General features: G+C 47.6%; 1 protein-coding gene across 4 annotated transcripts in view; it reads right to left on the bottom strand.

Moving 5' to 3' along the window:
- Positions 1-14,136, bottom strand: part of GRB7 (growth factor receptor bound protein 7) — an 83,923-nt gene that overhangs the window by 40,043 nt on the left and 29,744 nt on the right. Inside the window, exon 1 of one of the 4 annotated variants that reach the window (XM_081837003.1) lies at positions 12,555-12,734. The exons of the other annotated variants lie outside the window; for them this stretch is intronic. The gene's annotated coding sequence lies outside the window, so the exon portion shown is untranslated. Of the gene's footprint in view, positions 1-12,554; positions 12,735-14,136 lie in introns of those variants that run through there. 4 annotated transcript variants of the gene reach the window in all.

The following is a 14,136-nucleotide window of genomic DNA, read 5'->3' as shown; positions in this document are numbered from 1 at the left end:
ATAGCGCTAATCCGCTAAGCTGTTAATGGGCTTGCTTCGCAAGACGAAAAAACCGCTATACAAAGAGCCTCACGGAACGGATTAATTTCGTCTTGCGAGGCACCACTGTATGTTTCACGTAACCATAGGTTTGTTGTTGTTGTGCTAATTGCGATAAATGCAGCTGCTTGGGGTGGGGGTGGGGAAGCTGGCAACAGAGCAGTGCCCGAGTCAGCAGCTGGGCTGAGGCAATGCAAGGGTCACGTTCAAGCACTGACACAGCGGAGCAAGTTGATATACCGACACCAGGAGCCTGGCACTGGATCTGAGCTCAGCAGCTAAGCTGAGCCCAGCACATCAGTTGCCCTTTCACCGGCTCTCCCTATATTAGCAAAAAAAAAAAAAAAAAAAGGGGGAGGGGGGGAAATATCATCAGGGTTTGTGGCATAACCCAGACAGGGGAAAGAGATAGAGTAACGGAGGGTCAAAGTTCTGCTGAGATTAGGCACAAGTTGCAAGCGCAGCACAAATGCCACACAGGGTGAAGCACAGAGGAGAAGACAGAGGGAAGAGAGGAAGAGGAGAAGATAGCCACAACTGAATAAATAATATAACTGAAGATATAATATAAACACATGCACCCCTAAATTTTTATCTTATTAATCTTGCCTCTTGTTCATTCTTCCTCTGCTAAAATTTACACTGTAAGCCTTCAGTCTGGATAGCTCAGTTGGTCAGAGAGTGGTGCTGATAATGTCAAGGTTTCAGGTTCAAGCCCTGTACGGGACAGCTGTGTATTCCTGCATTGAAGGGGGGGCTGGACTAGATGATCCTCAGGGTCCCTTCTAACTCTATGGTTCTGTGAAGAAGCTCACTTGGGCAGGGTCATGTCTTTTTGTTTAGGTTACCCTACCCAGAAGCATCCATGTATATACACCAATGACCCCACATAATCAGTAGCCAGTGATCCTGGCCATGCTTACCATTCCAAAACACAGAGGTCCTTTTGTAGCCTTCAGAAACTGCATCCCTGCTAGTTAGGACAAGAAGTCCAAAGGAAGCAGGGGCAAATATCCTGCTCCATCTCCAGCTGCACAATGGTGCGTTTCTACTGAAGAAACCCACCATGACATTCACCAATCTGTCAAAAGGTCTCCAAACAGACCCCCAAAACTACTGAACAAATGAAGAAACCCTCTTCTTCATGAGGAAAAGCAAACCTGCCTCATATCTTTCTACAGATACATAGCTAGATGCATATGTACAAAATGCAAAAGAAAAAGGATTCAATTAAAAACTCCCTGTCTATCACAAAGTCCTTAAGATTTAAGTAGAAATCTGCAGATGTAAACCGGAGCCTGGTAGCTTGACTCTAGCCAGTATAGGCCAGTTGGCAGCTGCTTTGCAGCAAGGCTTAAACCCTACCCCTTAGCCCTAAATCTATAATAAAGGCATTTAGCATGCAAAATGCCCCTGCTCTCTTCGCAGGCAAAGACCAGCAGTCCCTTTGGCCATGCCCTATTGCCTTCCTGGAAATGACCTCAGAAGTGCACTGTTGAGCTATTCAGAACTGCCATTCCCCGTCACTGTCAGAGCGCAGGCTCAGTTCACCCTCTCTCTCCACACTACCAATTTTCACTCCTTCTTTACACAGACACGACCTCTGACTGCATGTCCTGGACACATAGTGTGTGTTGCCTTTCCCTCTTTTTGTACATATTTTCACTGAATGGTTTTCTGAATGTAGAAGCGACAAACATCAACAAAGCAGAATCATGATGCATCTGCTGGAAAAGTGACTGGGGTGTAGTGCGGGTTGACGGCACCCGGGGCAGGAAAAATGCTGTGTCCCCCCCTGGTGGACTGGGCAGAAGTCAGTCCCTTTGCTGGCCAGCACCTAGTATTATTATTACTATTATTATTATTATTATTATTATTATTATTATTATTATTATTAACAACAACAACAACAACAACAACAACAACAACAACAACAACAATAATAATAATAATAATAATTTATTATATATTCCCCACCCATCTGGCTGGGTTTCTCCAAAGGGTTTCCAACAAAGATTAAAAATACATTAAAATGTCACACATTAAAAGCTTCCCTAAATGGAGCTGCCTTCAGATGTCTTCTAAATGTCAGGTAGTTGTTTATTTCCTTGACAGCTGATGGGAGGGCGTTCCACAGGGCGGACGCCACTTCCGAGAAGGCCCTATGCCTGGTTCCCTGTAGCTTTGCTTCTTGAAGTGAGGGAACCACCAGAAGACCCTCGGAGCTGGACCTCAGTGTCCGGGCTGAACGATGGGGGTGGAGACACTCCTTCAGGTATAATGCAAGGGAGTCTCTTTTTGTTAAGTAGCCCCAACCTGGGAGCAGAGATAAGGCAGAGAAACGCAAAGCCAGGAGCACTGCTTTGTCACGTCGCCCTCCTGTCCTTGCAGTGAGGCGCTCTGGGCAATGCACGTGGCTACAGCAGTGCTTTCCCGCCTTCCTCTTCCTCCCACCACGGTGAGTGTTGCTCCCACCCTCCCCCCTCTCCTCTTTGGCTGGCTCAGGGGTGGGGTATGCACGGGTGTTTCTTCACCGGCCAAGAGGAGAAGGGGGAGCCACCATCACCACCCCAGCCCTGAAGGCCTGGCCCGGGCACAGCCTGCCTCCCCGTGGCTCTGGCCTTGATGAGGGAGCTTGTCACGAGGGCGCCTGGTTGCACCCCCTCATAAATGTGCGCCCAGGGGCATGCCCCCCTGGCCCCCCACGCTACACCACTGGATAGTGTTGACTGTGAAGTCGAGTAGATTAAAGTCTTTCCGCCTGTCACCATGGGTTGATGGAGGAATTATGGTATGATTCGATCTGTTAACATACGAAACCAAACCAAATGGTGTCAAAGTCTTCTTTCTTTCTTTTCCTTTTTTACCTTCCAATGCCTTCAGTTTTCCAGTGAAAGCGACTTGCATGGTGTGCCACTTTCCAATGTGCACTGCATTTTGTTTATCAGCTGCTGAGGGTGCGCTTGCCACACAGGAGTGCTGCCACTGCTGCTGCCGCCACATCCCACATTCTGGTGGACGAAGCTACGCAAGGGATGCTGGAAGTTTGATTTCTCTGAGGCCCAGTTCACACCTGCAGAGCCCTCGCTCATTGACAAGTGAAGATTTGCTTTGCAAGCGCAGATAATATTCTGCTGAGGGAACTCTGCTATCTCCAGGTGCCAACTCATGCGCAAAATATTCAAACTCCACAGAGGCAGTTCACACATTCCACGGAGCGGTCAGCAATGTTTACGTATGAACCAGCCCTCGAGATGCTAATTATAGACGAGACTCTGGATCCTGTCTCATGAAGCTGCCAAACCTCCAAGCAAGAATTCTCTTCTTATGGGGAGGGTTTCTTTCTGAAGATGCAGATGGGAAGTGCGGCAGTTGTGCCTCACTCTCAGTAATTATATTCCCAAAGGTATCATCCATTTCTCATGGCTGGCTTCGTCTGCAGAGGGACTTCTGTAACATGAATCCGATCAGGACAGGCCTAAGTATCTGTAATCTAATTAACATAATGTTTGGAACTACCAGCTTTTGTCTAAAAGGCAGCGGATGTCGTGGAACAACAACCTGGTTGTGTAAATGCAGTGGCTTTTCCCCCCTTAAAAAAGTATTTATTTCCTCTGAGTCCCAAGATTATAGTGGGGCAGTTGTGTCTGGCAATGGCAGGAAACAAAGCTAAGGGCATAGCTACAAGACAAACAGATTCAACAGAACTGCCCTTTCCCTAGGGAACCAGAGATCTGGGGTGGGTGGGGGGTGGCGACTTAAAGAGTTTTCTAACAGAGAATATTCTGCAACCTCACCAAACTGAAGTTCCCAGGCTCCTTCAAACTGGCATAAAACCAATATAGGTTTGCAGTTCAGGTATACCAGACCTCTGGCAGCTTTAAAAACAATCTACTGCAAGATAAGCTTTCATCTGAAAGCAAGACTAAGGGTGCAGTTCAAGACAAGCTTATTTTGGAGTGCCATTAGTATTTGCTTCCAAGGATAGGCTGCGTTGTCTCCATACCATAAGCTTATCACAGTGGGAAGGCAGGAAGCTGCCGCCCACACAGAAACCTTGCCAGAGTCAACATCCCTGGTGATGGAATGGGGCAAAAAGGCCGTCCTGGCTAAACATCTGGATTATGCAGGCATCCATGCTGCACTGCCTTTCCAGGCCTTCCTAACTCTTGCTCCACTTTCTGATTGGAGTGGACATTCAAAATAGAGACTAGCAAATGCCTATAGCGAGGCAAGAACTGCCTGTAGGAAACCATGCAGGGGGACTTTATACAAGTTAGGGCTGCTATGCGTCCAGATTTTCCCAGACATTACTGGGATTTTGAAGGCAGAATTGACGTCCGGGGGTGTTCCAAAAGGTGGCGCTTCATCCTGGATCTTTGTTGTTGTTTAGTCGTTTAGTCATGTCCGACTCTTCGTGACCCCATGGACCAGAGAACACCAGGCACTCCTGTCTTCCACTGCCTCCCGCAGTTTGGTCAAACTCATGCCGGTGGCTTTGAGAACACTGTCCAACCATCTTGTCCTCTGTCGTCCCCTTCTCCTTGTGCCCTCCATCTTTCCCAACATCAGGGTCTTTTCCAGGGAGTCTTCTCTTCTCATGAAGTAGCCAAAGTACTGGAGCCTCAGCTTCACGATCTGTCCTTCCAGTGAGCACTCAGGGCTGATTTCCTTAAGAATGGAGAGGTTTGATCTTCTTGCAGTCCATGGGACTCTGAAGAGTCTCCTCCAGCACCATAATTCAAAAGTTCAACAACTTTGGGGTCTCCTGGTTTTTCTTTCATTTTTTGAGATATGGCAACCCGACACATGTTCACTCCCCGCCCCTTTCTTTTAAGCCATGAATTGCTACTGCAGGTATGTGTGTACATGCAGGCTACTTTAAAAAGCAACACTGGCCACTAATCTTTGTTGGATGAAAGCAGTCTATACCTTTGTGCAGTGCTATTTTTATAGAAAAAGAGGTGCCGGGGCTCGCCATGAATGCCTCCCTTGTACTCTTAGGATGGCAATGGCGCCCACCTGCGAGGTGCCGGAACTGGGTTCCAGTGAGTTCCAGCTGAAAGAAAGCCCTGCCCATAGGCACGTATTCAGCACAGGGTGCACCGAGAGACCTGCAGAAAGCAGCTCTGCTAAATGTCTGGTTTGGAAAATGAAGTTGACCATTGATTGTGAAGCTTAATCATTCATTTATTATTTGTGATCTTTCCTCTGCGTATGTGTCCATGTGGCATGTTTTCCTTTCCAGCACACTACACATCTCAGGTCAGCAGCCTCTCCACCCCACACCCGCCGTGTGGGGAGTGGGGACTTTGTCTCATGCAAAGATTCCAGGGCTTTACTAACTGCTCAGGACAAGAGAAAAGGGGATGTCCTTTGGAGTGCTCCTATGCAGTGGCTGGAGCTGATGACACCTTTTCGAAAAGGTGCAGTCACAACGCGATCTCCAGGGCAATATGTTTTTAAGGACTCCCGTGTGGACAGCATGGGTGAATTGCAACAAAACCACGATACTAAGATTTTGGGTACTGGGAGCGGCATCCAAAGGCATTAAAGCATTCAACAGAAAATAAATATTCAGCCAGACAGTATGTATTTGAGTTAATGTTGTTTCCTAAGCTTGACAACAATTGTGGTTGCACTGTTGCTGGAAATGTCTCCTTCCTTCTCTGCCCTCTCTAAGCACAGCAACGTGTAGTTTATTTTTATTTATAAACACATATATTGCACACTTCCTCCAAGGAACTCTGAGTGATGTGCAGCCATTATAAATTCACAACAACATTCTAAAGCTACATACAACCCTATCCCTGGGAGCCCCATTGACCTCTAAAGGTAAAGGACCCCTGGACAGTTAAGTCCAGTCAAAGGCGACTACGGGGTTGTGGTGTTCATCTCGCTCTTCAGACCAAGGGAGCCAGCGTTTGTCCACAAACAACGTTCCGGGTCATGTGGCCAGCGCCAGCATCACTAAACCGCTTCTGGTGCAATGGAACACCATGACGGAAGCCAGAGCATACGGAAACGCCATTTACCTTCCCACCGCAGCGGTACCTATTTACCTACTAGTACTGATGTGCTTTCGAACTGCTAGGTTGGCAGGAGCTGGGACAGAGCAACAGGAGCTCACCCCGTCACAGGGATTCAAACCGCCAACCTTCCGATCTGCAAGCCCAAGAGGCTGAGTGGTTTAGACCACAGTGCCACCCGCGTCCATATGTAGCCATGAACTGTAAAATAAGCTGGGCCGAGAGACAGTTATCGGCTCAAGTTTAGCCAAAAGAGCTTCCTGGCTGAGGTAGGCTTTAAACTGATCCAGGATTAAATGAAACAACTGCTGGTCTTCCATTTAGATGCCGCTTCCATTCTGGCTATGCTAACAAGGCTATGATCAATTCCCTATTGTTTTTTCTTAATGGCATCTCTAATAAAACCCAAATGAGTCCAATGGGAGGGCAACAACCATCACTACCACTGTATTATTCATCTTAAGGTCATTACCACAATAAACAAAGATTATAAAGAAGCAATAGAATGCTTTATCGGTAGTTTTAAAACCAGCCCACCGGATTTCGAGAGGACAGGTTTGAAATGCCAAGGCCGAAAGGGCCTTTGGCAGGGCAGAAGGAACAGAAAGTGACTTTGACCTATGAGACCCTTCATGGCTCAGGATCCACACACCTCTGGGCAACACAACCTTTAAGAGCAACTGTGTGCACACGCTGCTGGCTGGAACATCCGAATGCCTGGCTCAAATGGCAAGTACGCACAGAGGGGTGTCCTTGCTGGTTTCCCCATAACTGCACAGCTCCCTACTTCTGGATTGCCCCCTCTAGGCCATTGTTGCTAACTCAGGCAGAGGTGACAGGAATTAACACTGGAACCTTGTGTATCAAAAGCCATAATCTTTAAATCATTTTTTTAAAAAATCAGTTCCACAATGATTTTACAAACCCGCACCAGAACCTATCCTAATGGCATTTTTACAAGCTTGCAATTTTTGCTCTCTCTCTTTTTAATATACCTCTGCTAAAGAATCCAGATATCCTTCCAAGTCCATGCTCCAGTTAATATGTTTAAAGTTTAACCCAACCCCACCATGACAGACAGCTTACAAGGCCACGGCAGAGGCCAACCACTCGGGAACCACTTCGGAAAGAACGGCCTCCTTTGTCAGGCAGTCCTCAGTGACTTCAGATCAATCTGCTACGTGCTCTGTCTTAACTAATTAAACTTGACGGCGGGAGCTGGGTTCCACCTGGGTTTTCTTTTATTAACTGAACACTCTGTACCTCTCCCAATCATCACCGTGTCCTTCTAAAACTGGCCAGCGGCCAACTGGCAGCCCACAGGCTGGATCCTGGCAACCACGTTCGGTCAAAATGTAGGCGAGAATGCCTCTGCGTCTGGGCGATTCCTTCGTCACCGAAGGAAAACCGGTCCTCGTGCATCTAAGACTAAGGCAGAATTTGCACCGTTTAAGGAGCGCAGTCGACCCATGTTTTGCCCCACAGAGCTACTGTGGGAGAACGGGGAGCATTTGCAAGGGAAGGATTTGCAGCCAGGAGAGGCGTTGCTTCAGTAAACATGCCCCGCTTCCAGCCTCGCCCACCTCTGTGCTCTTTGGGCAAAGGGGCATTTGGAGAGGGTCAAACAGACCCATTCTGCCAGCTGGTCCTCTTGCACAAATGCCTCCCAAACTGCTTTGGGGACACACGCTCGCCAAAGGAACATGCAGTTCTGCCCTAAGGCCCGAAGCATTACACAGAAATGTGTGTAAGATCGTGGAAAAAGCCTTTTGAAAAGGCGGGGTTTGTGTGAGAAAGAGACGAGCTGCTATGAGAGGGGGAACAAAGAACGGGTAGATTGGGAGAGAGTGAACAACTCGCCACACTTGCTGCTGCTGTTCTCCAAATCATGCCACCTTGACCCCTCCCCCACAACAGGGCTAAAAATGCATGCTTCTAATGTGCCAGGCTGCCAGGTCTTCTGATGCTCAGCATCTGAGATGCGGTGTGTGGAGTTTTGGGGTTGCTCCTTCTGGAGTAGAGGTGGGAGCCAAGAAGTACTTGGTGATTCATTTGAGTAAGTAAGTGTTTCTTCAGGGCAAGATTATCAGTCCCTTTCCAAAGGGTCTTAAAATACATATTATGCCCCCTTTTAATGACGCCTGCCTTCCTTTCAGTCACTCCCCCTCCTGCGCAGAAAGGGATCTGGGTGAATATATTCGAAAGAGGGCACGAGGCTTAAACTTTAAAATGTAAACGGGCTCAATGGAAGACAGCTTGCCCCGCATTGTTCTCCAAATCCCCCCTCTTCCCATGAGGAAGGGTGGATGTCTACTGGGGAAAGGGACTTTTCTGCAGCAGCCTCTCAGCTCTGAAATACCATCCCCCAAAAGGCCTGCCGGGCACCTACTTTAATGTATTTCTGTTGCCAGGTTTTCCAGGCCTTTTAAAGAATGCTATAACATTTGGCCACACCAGGAGAAGAGAATACTTTGGCCACATCATGAGAAGAGAAGACTCCCTGGAAAAGACCCTGATGTTGGGAAAGATGGAGGGCACAAGGAGAAGGGGACGACAGAGGACGAGGTGGTTGGATAGTGTTCTCGAAGCTACCAGCATGAGTTTGACCAAACTGCGGGAGGCAGTGGAAAACAGGAGTGCCTGGCGTACTCTGGTCCATGGGGTCACGAAGAGTCAGACACGACTAAACAACAACATAACATTTCATATTTTTTTATTCTCTCTCTGTGTGTGCATGTACACACACACACACACACACACACACACACACACCACTGCTCTCTCTTTCAATTGATCTGGTCCTGCGCCTTTATCTCCCTTTCCACTTTAATTGGTTATTTAGATGTTGTTGCTGTTGGGGTTTCATTTTCTTTAACGGTAATGAGATTATTATGTTTACGTTGGAAGCCACCCAAGGAACTTTCGTTAGAGGGCCTTGTAAAAAATAACGACTATTAATCCTTATTTTTGGCTTCACGCTTAGAAATTTAACTCCACCCCTGGGAGGGGGGCTAGAACCCTACAATGCCGGGCAAATCCTCAGATTGGGCAACCCTACACGCATTTGGATCCCCAGTTAGGAAGGAAAGCATGGGGAGTGTGTGGTGGTGAGGGGATCTGGAATGAAGAAGCAGCTCTTTTACTCTCAAATCACCTCCACCTCTGCTGATGGATCTTCTCTAGAAAGGAATGGGGTGGGAGGAAGCAGGTGGGATTTGGTTAGTTGTGTTTATGTGTTACACTTGCTTGGGCCCTAAGAAGCAGGAGGACAGCCAAACCACAGGCTGCAATCTGCGGGCAAAATCAGGCCAACAGAGAATCTTGGAACTGAACTTGAAATTGTATCACACCCTATATATAAATCCATGTCGGCCTGTCACATGCCCCGCCACCCAGGGTGATAAACAAAAGAATCTCAACTCTGGTAGTCCGCTCCCCACCCCACCCCCACCCAACTTTCATGCACCATTTCTGAATTCCAGAAGGTTCTCAGGTGGCAATACATGCAAGATCACACATGCCTCTTGCTCCAGATTGGGTAATGCAGATCTACTACTACCCCCCACTCCTTACATGCTCCCAACCATGAATATGGATTGAAGACCTTCATTCCCTTATAAGCTGCCATTTGTTTGACATCTCCTCTGCCTTCCAGCATGAAGAAAAGGCTACCTTGTTATCAGCTCTTTATCCACCATCCTGATTGCTGAGTGTCTACTCAATGCAGCAAGTCTTGGCAAACGGACATCAGCAAGGGCTTCAGGCTCCCGATTGTTTAACGGCAACAAAAAGCCTTCTATTTAGTCTTCCCACCAACCCCACCAAATGAAGTCGGTAGAATTCTTGACCTGCAGTAACTCAGATGTAGATGATGATTTGGGGTATCTGCATATGCAGATCATTCCACTTTATGGCTCCTGGGGTGCTGCATGCAATTGGCTCTCTGCCACCATTTTGCACCTGGCTTCGATTGGCGTTGTTGTACAAAAAAATTGTATATTTTTTAAAAAAGTAGTTCCTGCCACCCTTGAATCTGCCAGTGCCTATGACAGAGTGGCAAAGGGTGGCTAATTCACCTGTGCAGGGCTGGATTTAGGTTTGATGAGGCCCTAAGTTACTGAAGGTAATGGGGCCCTTTATATGTCCAGCTGTCCTTTGTCAACAACAAATTGTCACTTTTTTGTGTTGAAGATATGCTATATGGTAATTTTTGGACCTAATAGGTATCTAAAGCCATTTGCACATAACAAAATATGTATTTTATCGAAGTAATTGTTGAACTGAAATACAATTAAGAAGAAGTATATTAATACAGTGGTACCTCGGGTTACATACGCTTCAGGTTACAGCCTCTGCTAACCCAGAAATAGTACCTTGGGTTAAGAACTTTGCTTCAGGATGAGAACAGAAATTGTGCTCTGGCAGCGCGGCAGCAGCAGGAGGCCCCATACGCTAACTGTTCAGGTTCAGGTTAAGAACAGTTTCAGGTTAAGAACGGACCTCTGGAATGAATTAAGTACTTAAGCCGAGGTACCAGTGTAGAGAAATACAATTAAGAAGAAGTATATTGGGGGGGGGCAAGAGAGTGGGGCCCTAAGCTATAGCTTGTTTAGCTTATATGTAAATATGTAAATAAACCTTATTTATTCTGTGCGCTCCATCTAGCTAGCCAAGGCGTGGGAAACCGTTTTTAGACGAGGGGCCATGTAATCTAATAGGGAACCTACCAGGGGCCACATACTAGTGGTGGGCAGAGTCAGAGACAAAAGCGAGTAAAGCAAGAAATGGATGTGTCTTTTCCCTTTGCAGAGCAGGTTGTACTACAGCCATGTGGAAGCCAGAGGTTCATTCACACCCACCTGCAAACACCTCTCCATCCTCTAAACAGTCAATGAAGAGGCATCCTTGAAGCTTAAAGACCCGTCAACCAGACAAAAGTACTTCAAGAGGGTTGACAGCAACGCCTGTATGGCCCGGGATGGCTGTGTGGCCTAAGGGGCGTTATGGGGGCTGGACAAAAAGACCTGGAGGGGTTGCATCTGGCTCCTGGATCTGACGTCCACCATCCCTGGACTAGTCACACATACACACGGGGGGGGGGGGTATTTAAACTAAGCAAGGTGGCCAAATCTAGCCTCATGAAGGCTACTATACTGCTCCCAGCTGGTAATTTAGAAGCAAGTGTACATCTATTTAGGGACAGCATCTGCAACCATGGGAGCAGGTAGTGGCAGCCCCCTTTTGAGGATGATCTTGCTCCGGGGCCCCTCTACCCAATATCCCCTTTTGAAAGACAAGCTCTGCTTCAACAGACCAAGTATCCACCCAGGGTGGATCTACACACAGGGGGGGAAACCACGCTGTAAATATGTCAGAAATTAAATTGTTATTACTAAAAAAACCAACCACTATGTAAAAGCGCAAAGAATTTTTTTTGCTCTCCAGCGCCATCTGGTGTTGCATGTTTATAATGCATTCAAAGCGCTGGTGTGTTTTTTGACTAATGTAGCTGAGTCCCAAGTTCAGCATCATGGTTTGGTGTCTACCCAAATACCTCCAGGAAATCTATATGGAGGGCATGAAGGCAGTAACCATCTCCTGTTGCTTACTCATCCTACCCTCAACTCCAGCAACTGGTAATCAGAAGAAAACTGTTGCTGAACTTGAGGTACACTGTTTCTGGACATTTGGTTGGGTATCATACACAATAGCTATGAATAAACCTCTCCTCCTCCACAGATTTGTCTATATAAAAACACGAAAGTGACTCTCCAGTGAAACTAGTTGCTGAAGTTTGGGAGTTATGCCCGTTGTATTGTTTGCAATCTCGCTCAAAATTTGCCCCAGCTTCTGCTCTAGGAATTCCCCCCCCCATTTTTACCCCCCCCTCCGAAAACAGAAACATTGAAACCAATTATACTGTGATTTCCCAATCATTTGCCTTTGTTCAGGTCCTCTTTTCATTTCTGCTTCAAGGTAAAGTGGGAAACAGGAAGAGGACTGAACTCTAACGAACAGACAGATACAAGTGAAAGGAGAATTAAAAAAAAAAAAGTCAAAAGAGCCAGAAACACAGTAATAAATATATATATATTTCAAACTCAGAACAGGCAATCTCTCACTACATTGAGACAAAAACCATAAACATTGGGGGTGGGAGTGGAGCAATCAGCTTCAAAATTAGTATGGTAGACCGTAGATAATAATTAAGAAAGACGTCAAAACCAAAACAGGCAGGAACAAAGAAAGAGACCGGGACGTTGTGGAGATCTCACAGTACAACCCACACATACCGGGAGGAAGCGCCACTTAAGGCAGGGAACTTAGGTTTGAGTACATCTACTCAGGATCAAGCTATAGATGCCTCAAACCGTTTCGTCTCCCCCTCCCAAACTTGTTATCCTCAGTGTGACCCTTTCTGACTCCCAGCGGGAAGAGGAAGTGCAGCCTGCAGAAAGAGGCAGAAAGGAAAGGGAGTCTGCTTACCTGGCCCTGGTGATTTGAGTTTCCACTGCAGCCTCGACTCTCAGAACTGGGGGATCCTGTTTAGTGAATCCTTTATCTACCTGCCTCCGGAACGGCCACGCCTCCTCCTCTTGACATCACAGCCAGTCAAAACACACACAGTCACATATACACAAAACCCAGACCGGGATCGACCGCGAGACGGCAGGTGCACCAAGCCTCCAATTCGCCCCCCTCCCCGGTCACAGCATGCAGAGTTTGATGTTTAACTTTGCCAAACTTTCCCCTCTCCCTTCCCTCCAATACTCTTGCCTTTGCCTTGTTCTTAAAAAATAAATCAGGCCATGACAATATTCCACGCCACCTCAAACCCTGCCAGCTAGCAAGGGAAGGGCATCTGGTGTTGCTCGTAAGCCTGATAAAACCAGACTTGACAGCTTCGGGAGAGTAGAGATGGAATGGGGGCAGGGAGCAGAGGCTGGAGAAGCAAAGATCGCATTTCGAGCTGGCCTGCTGGCTGCTGATCGGTGCCTTGATGTATATAACCTTCCACAGGGACGAATCCCATGACGGCAACCACCTCAGGTCTACCACTTCATGCTACATACAGCAGCACAGGACTAAAAAAACCAATAATATACTAAGCAGGACTGAGCAGGCGTGTGAGTTCCGCAGTAGTGGGAGGAAGCCAGGGCACAACTCCTTGCCCCTCCTTTCCGTGACCTAAAGAAACTCCAAGCTCTCAAACAACTTGGACTACAAAAACAATTATGCAAGTAGAATGCAAGCAGGGATGTTGTCGTGGGTGAGGAGTGGCGGGAGGCACCAGTTGGGGAACCCCCAGGGGAAGAAGGCTCAGAGCCAAGGGACTGGTGGTGGGACGACAATGAGGGGTCAGAGGGAGAAGACTTGGGGAGGGGAGGTGTTGGAAGCTAGAAGGGCAACAGGGTTTAGTGAGCAGGAAGAGGCTGTGTGGGAGAGCAATTCAGGCTCCGAAGCTGAAGCAGAGGCTGGAGAGGAAGCTGGGCAAGAGGCAGAGCTGAGACAGGCTGCTGAGGAATCCAGGGAGTCTCTCCCTCCTGCTGCAACCAGCTCCCCTCCCCTCTGGTCTCCTAGAACACGCAAAGAAACGAAAAGAGCAGAGATTGGTTGTGTACAGATGCCGTCTGCGACCTGCTTGGGAAAGACCCTGGAGAGGAGGAGCCTTAGAGAGTGGTGGGAACCGTCAGTCCTCACAAATGCTTCATTGGAGCAAGACCTACTGGGAAGAGTTGCTGGAATCACTAGGCCTGTGCTACTTTGGTTCCTTTGAATAAAGAGTTAACGGCACTAACACCTTAGAATCATAGAATCATAGAACCATAGAGTTGGAAGAGACCACAAGGGCCATCGAGTCCAACCCCCTGCCAAGCAGGAAACACCATCAGAGCACTCCTGACATATGGTTGTCAAGCCTCTGCTTAAAGACCTCCAAAGAAGGAGACTCCACCACACTCCTTGGCAGCAAATTCCACTGTCGAACAGCTCTTACTGTCAGGAAGTTCTTCCTAATGTTTAGGTGGAATCTTTGTTTGGATCCATTGCTCCGTGTCCACTTCTCTGG

Source organism: Podarcis erhardii (genome assembly GCF_964252035.2).
Source record: "Podarcis erhardii genome assembly, chromosome: 13".
NCBI lineage: Eukaryota > Metazoa > Chordata > Lepidosauria > Squamata > Lacertidae > Podarcis > Podarcis erhardii.
This window is presented reverse-complemented; position numbering and strand designations above follow the sequence as displayed.